The following is a 6,837-nucleotide window of genomic DNA, read 5'->3' as shown; positions in this document are numbered from 1 at the left end:
TTTTTTTTTAAGAAAAGATATAATTATTATTTATTTACTATTTAATTGTTATTTTTTTATTAACAATATTTAAGTCAGAGAAGAGCTAACAGAAGAACTCTTAAAAGTTTTAGAGGACACAGTTAATTTAAAAATCTTATGATTCTTTTTTATAAGACATTAGAGGAAGGCGAGAAAAGAATGTGAAGTTGAATTATGATAAAGAATTAAAAGATTGAAGAAAAGAAAAGAGAAAGAAAAGAAGTAAGAAAATAAAAGAGAAAGATGAGAAGGAAAAGAAAAGAAAAAGAACAAAAAGAGAATGATATATTAAGTAAAAGAATTTCTATCACAGAAGAGTAGAAAGCAGTGACTGAAAAGATTTTAATGAATGTCTGCCACAGTAGAGCAAATAGAAAAGAAAGTATTAATTAAAGGGATCTCTGCCGCAGTAGAGTAGAGAGAAAAGATTAAAAAGAAATTTAGTGTTGTTTGGGCCTTAGTGCCAAGTGTCTAGTGGGGACGGCGATGTGTAACGCTCACTTGATACTATAGGACAGCTCAGTGAGGACGGCGATGTGTAATACTCACTGGAGACCTAAAGGAAGGTTACCCCATGAGGACAGCGATGCGTAACGCTTATGGAGGGGACGTTGGCTGAGATAGGGACGGTGATACGAGACGCTTATCTCAGGACCAGTGTCGGGTATCGGGCAACAAATTGACACATGAGCTCATGGTCTGTATAGGACTAGACATGCATCATACTTGTTTGCACATATTTGTTTGTGAGTGTGTTTTCTGTGATTGTGGGTGTGCTATATGATTGTTTGATTTCTGTGTTCTTTATTTGTTTAGTCTAAATGTATTCTATTGCTTGTTGTTGTTGGCTATGATAATAAAAATGAACATAACTATACACCCCGACCCTACTAAGAATTTCCTAGTTCTTACCTCCTATTTTCACCCCTTTCAACTACAGGTGTAAAGGTTTAGTGCGGAGTTAGAGGAGCATAGAAGATTATGTTTACAAGTTGAGTTGTTAGATTTTATTTTCCTCTCGTCGTTTATTGTTTTTATTTTTTAGGAGCATATATATATATATATATATATCTTTGTGATTAAGTGATTAAAAGTAAAAACTTTCCATTTTCTTAATTAAAGTTTCGGTTCGTATTCGCGAAGGTTCAATATTAAATAACATAGTATATAATTAAAGAAATAGAGGTAAGTAGTGCTCGAACTTTTAGTACGATCATGGGGTGCTAAAAGTTAGGGTGTTACACACTGACCCATTTTTGTTAGTACCTGCTACGAGCCATAGATTTTCACCTTCCTACAGATGGAGCCAACAGTGATATTTTCTAAATGCAGAAGTTGCCCTCTGTAGCGACTCAAACTTTGGAGTATGTCTAATTAGTTGAGTCGCATAACCCCTTGTATATTCTGCACACCTGCCTTACCTTTCTCTTTACCTTTTTGTATGATCTTTAACCTTAAGGCTTTGTGTGACTCGCTACTCTTTGAGCTGCATATGGTATTCCTTTTAGCCCTTCTTGCCTCAACCAAGGAAAGTCCACATCCATGTATGATTGATGACGAAGCTCGAAGGAACGTTTTGCATTTTGATGACACTCAACACAAGCTGGTGGTATAGAGTTTACAGTATTTTTTCCTTTTCTGTGTTAGCATTTTCTTGGGGTAAGAATTTTCTTTTCCTGCTAGCCCGAAGACCAGGTTAAGGACTTTCTGTATGGACCAGGACCTAGATTGTCTACACACACACTCTAAATGTTCTATCTCAAGGTAGCTTTTTAAGATGAGTTTTCAACCGACACTGCTATACCAGTTGATTCAAGGTATCAGGTGTTAAAGCACCTCTTGGATTTATTTACTCAAGCCTCTCTCCTTGACACAGCAACACCACAAGCATTTAAATAGGGAATTCTTTGAGTTTTGTTTCTTTTTTTTCTTCTCAGTTATTGGTGATCAGAGCCTTGGGCCTTTCTCTTGTTCTTCATTTTCTTTTCTTCTTTTTTTTTTTCTTTTCTTGCTACTTACAAAAAAAAAGGAACACATTATAATATTTTTTGTCTAAAATAATTTTTACTCGAAGTAACATTTAATATAAGTTATTTTAGATAAATGAAGACAATATTTTTGGTTTGTTATTTTTAAATAGGACAAAAAATAACAAAATTTTTTACAATTCATAAAAATAGTTATCTTTGGTATTTAAAACTATATTTACAAAATATTACAATATAAAAAATATAAGACAATATTTTTAAGAATAAATCTCTACATCCAAGTCATAACCCTAACCAAGTCCAACCAAGTATTTTAAATTCACATGCGCATGTTCACTGTCATCGCTTCTTCTTCTTCTTCTTCTTCTCCTTGATGTTGTATCTTCTTCTTCTTCTTTTCTTTTTTTGTTATCTTTCTCTTTCATTATCGTCATCACCAACAATACCAATATTTTGCTAACATCCTTATTGGTTCTGATTTTTTATGGTGTTATTAATAAATAATTTTGGTTCATTTCTAAGTTTATTTGAGGTTCATTTGGATTCAGAAATGAATTGGATGCATTTTTGTTGATGATTGAGTCTTTTTTACTGTTTATTCAAATCTGAACTAATTTCGATTCATTTGTGTGTTAATTGAAGTTCACTTGATGCTGCTGATAAGTATTGAGCAAATTTTTTATTCCTTAAGTAATTTTGGTCTATTTTTTTGTTTAATTGAGGTTCATTTAGATCCAAAAATGAATTGGATGTGTTTTTGTTGATGATTAAGTCTTTTTGATTGCTTGTTCAAATCTGAACTAATTTTAGTTTATTTTTGTGTTAATTGAGGTTCACTTGATGCTGCTGATAAGTATTGACCAAATATTTTATTTCTTAAGTAATTTTGGGTCATTTGGATCCAGAAATCAATTTGATGTGTTTTTATTGATGATTAAGTCTTTTTGACTGCTTGTTCAAATCTAAACTAATTTCGATTCATTTGTGTGTTAATTGAGGTTCACTTGATGCTGCTGATAAGTATTAACCAAATTTTTTATTTCTTAAGAAATTTCAGTTTATTTTTTAGTTTAATTTAGGTTCATTTGATTTCGTCTCTTTTGAATTTGCTGAACTTGTTCTTGTGTGGTTGTTCAGTTACTTTTTGTTCAAATATGAACTAATTTCGGTTCATTTGTGAATTAACTGACGTTCATTTGATGCTACTATTAAGTATTGACTAAATTTTTCATTCCTTAAGAAATTTTGGTTCGCTGACTTCCCTCTTCATCTCCTTTCTTCCTCTTTCCTAGGTCATATAATCTTTCAGTAAGGTACTTTTCTAGTCGACCTTCTCTAGCCAATTTTTCTATTAACATTTTTCAAATCATAATAGTTATTGGTGGAATGCCCTTATAATTTGTGATACTCACAGTGTTCTATCTGACTTCCAGCCTTTTTGTGTTTAATGGGGTGAGGAGGTGGAAGTTTTTCAATGTGACAGATCTCCATGTAAATATCAACAAGAGAAACTCGGAGTGGGGATAGTTGTGGTACCTTCTAGACTTCTCCGAGCTATACTCCTTTTTTTTGTCTCCTTCTCCTTATCCTGAGCTTGGTAAGGAAGGTTTGGACTTGGGATCGGATCTCTAAGTTGAGAGTTCTCCTCTATGTTTATATACCTCTCTATCTGTTCTTGTACGTCATACAAAGAAATTGGGTGTCGCTTGGATATAGATTGGGAAAATGGCCCTTCTCTAAGGGTGTTAACCAACCCCATTATCACTGCTTCAGGAGGTAAGTTTTGTATGTCCAAGCAAGCTTTGTTGAATCTTTCTATATAATCTCAGAGTATTTCTTTGACTTCTTGTTTGACCTCTAAGAGACTCGGAGAATGTTTGACTTTATCCTTCTAAATTAAAAATCGGATAAGAAACTTCCTAGCCAGGTCATCAAAGAAAGTCACCGATCTGGGTGGTAAGTTATCAAACAACTTCATAGTTGCTTTAGTCAACATCGTCGGAAAGGCTTTCCGATGAGTTGCATCGGACGCATCAGCCAGGTGCATCCGACTTTTGAAATTGCTAATGTGATGTCTCAGGTCGGTCGTTCTGTCATAGAGATCTATGTCGGGGCTTTTGAAGTTTCTGGGAACCTTAGCTCGCATGATTTCTTCATTGAACGGATCTTCCCCTCCGAGAGGACCTTCCTTAAGATCCGCTCGATTGCTCTGACTTCAAAGGTTGGCCTCTAACTTCGAGAGATTTCCCTCCAGCTCTCTTTGTCTTCTTACTTCTTTTCGTAATTCTCTTGCTGCTTCTCATTGTCGTTCAGCCTCCTACTCAAGTTGTTCCAATCGATCGTGATGGTCGTGTACGAGTCCTAGTATCACTGTGGAATGAGGAGGTTCTTCATCCTCATGTAAATATATCTCTGATTGTAGTCGTCGGGTGTGCGGATTTCATGATGTTCCTTCCCCATTAGGGTTACTTGTCCCATCTTGTCGCGGAGGTAACTCTTACGCGGTGTGTTCGTTTTCAAATTGTTCGTCCACCATGGCAGGCGTAGACTTCCAGGTCCCCGGCAATGGCGCCAATATTTTTAGGGTTACCTAAAACTGGATTACTTTTGGGCTTAAACGTGAGGTCCAAGCTCCTTTAGGGGCAACGTCCGACTTCGTTATTGCCGAGGTACCGCCATCCGAGTTTCTCGTGAGGAGGTGGGGGTGGTACCTGCAAAAAACTCTGATGCTTAAGTTAGCAAAGGTTTAAAGCAAAATTAGGACTTGAATATACTTGAGCGCATTAGTGTATTTATAAAAGAGTAGATAGCCACCTTTCTAGAATAGTTTCACCTTTAATGGTGGATAACTGTTCCTTTTTTCTAGAAAAGTTTATTTAGATCCTCTTTTTAGATAAGTGGGAGATATATTAAGAGTTAGTTACTTATTTGAATAAGTAGAGCTGAACTGCTGCCCTCGCACCCGACCTCTATGAGGTCGGGTAGGAGTAGAAGAGCCCACCTTTATTGGGTGGATTTTTATTCTTTTTGAGCCTAGCTTTGTATTGGGTTAGGGTATGAACAATATATATATTTGCTTTGACAATTAAATGTTTTGTTAGATGTTATTTGAAATCGTTTTACCAAGCACTTTATCTACTGTATTCAAGGCTCTATAGATTTTTGAGATCCTCCATAATACTTTTCTAAAATTCATTCCCATGTCTTCGAGCTCCTCATGTAGTTTTACAAACATACAACCCACTATATAATCATACTATCTGACTCCCACTTTTCTTAATCTTACTTGTCCTAAAATTTTTTAATTTTCTTCAACTTTTTTATTTAAAAGCTCTTTGTTACATGTTTAAGGATATTGGGTACAAGTAATTTCAAAAAGTAAGGTGATGTGAGGAGGAATAGAATCATGATTATTAACTAAAAACAGATATAAAATATGAGAAATTAAAGATCAAAGACAGAGTTACCTCCCTCTTGTATCTTCTTTTGTTCTTTTAGGCTATGTTCCATGTAGCCTCCAACACCAAACTTAGAGTGGTTGCTTGTCCTCAAGCAACAAAGAAAAATTTTGGGTGGTGAAATTATGTTGAATGATCATAATTATTCATAAAAGTAATGTATGCATGAGCATATGTAAATAAACTAAATTAAACAAAAGAACATACTAAGATAAAGGATACTAATGATCGGGTTGCCTCCCAATAAGCGCTCTTTTAACATCACTAACTTGACGTGTTGCTCTTGTTTATGGTGGAAATTAAACATGGTACTTCAACTTCTCTCCTCTCACTGTGAACTTGCATCATTTGCCTTCATCTATGAGCTTAATGTGTTCAAGGAAAAGAATTTTGTTTACTGTGTAGGGCCTTAACCATGTGTTGAATTTTTTTGGAAATATCCATGATGGTGGATGGAATTGTAGCACTCTTTGCCTTGGTTCAAAATCTCTTGTGGAGATTCTCTTCTTTTTTTCACCCTTTGGTCTTCTTCATAGTCTTTCCTTCCTTCTTACTTGATGATGCACGCTTAACCTCAATAGGGATTTTGTTGGTTCCTAGAGAAGTAGTCTTGATATTTGGGGTTGGGGGTAGAGGTGGTGGCCTATCCCTTTTCTCTTCTTTGATAGTTGTGTCTTCCATCGGTAGTACCACTGCCACTTCTCCTCTTCTCTTCAAGTATGAAATTGGAATTTTCAGAGACATTTCATTAGGGACTTCTTGGAGACTTGTATCAATTGAGTCAATCTTTATATATCTCTCTGTGTCATTTGAATGGTGCATGATCTTAAAGACATTAAAGACTAATTGCTCATTATACACCCTTAACATGAGTTCTCCCTTTTCTACATCAATAAGAGCTCTTCTAGTAGTTAGGAATGATCTTCCTAGAATAATAGAAGCATTCTCATCCTCCTCCATGTCAAGGATTACAAAGTCAGTTGGGAGGAAAAACTTTTTCACCTTAAACAAAATGTTCTCAGCTACTCCTTGTGCATTTTTTAGTGATCTATCTGCCATTTGTAGAGCTGTCCTTGTTGGTTTTACCTCTTTTATTTGTGGCTTCTTCATTACGGATACAAATATTAAATTGATGCTTGCTCCTAAGTCATATAGTGCTTATTCAAAAGTGGTGCTCCCAATGGTGCATGGAATTTGGAATCTCCCCGAATCTTTCATCTTTCTTGGAAAGCCTTTTTGAATAATTGAACTACACTCCTTGGTCATAACCATTGTCTCATCTTCTCTCAAAGTCTTCTTCTTAGAAAGTAACTCCTTCATGAATTTAGTGTAAAGATGCATTTGCTTCAAGGCTTCTATGAAAGAAATAT

The sequence above is a fragment of the Arachis hypogaea genome, chromosome 19, assembly GCF_003086295.3.
Source record: "Arachis hypogaea cultivar Tifrunner chromosome 19, arahy.Tifrunner.gnm2.J5K5, whole genome shotgun sequence".
Taxonomy (NCBI): Eukaryota; Viridiplantae; Streptophyta; class Magnoliopsida; order Fabales; family Fabaceae; genus Arachis; species Arachis hypogaea.
This window is presented reverse-complemented; position numbering follows the sequence as displayed.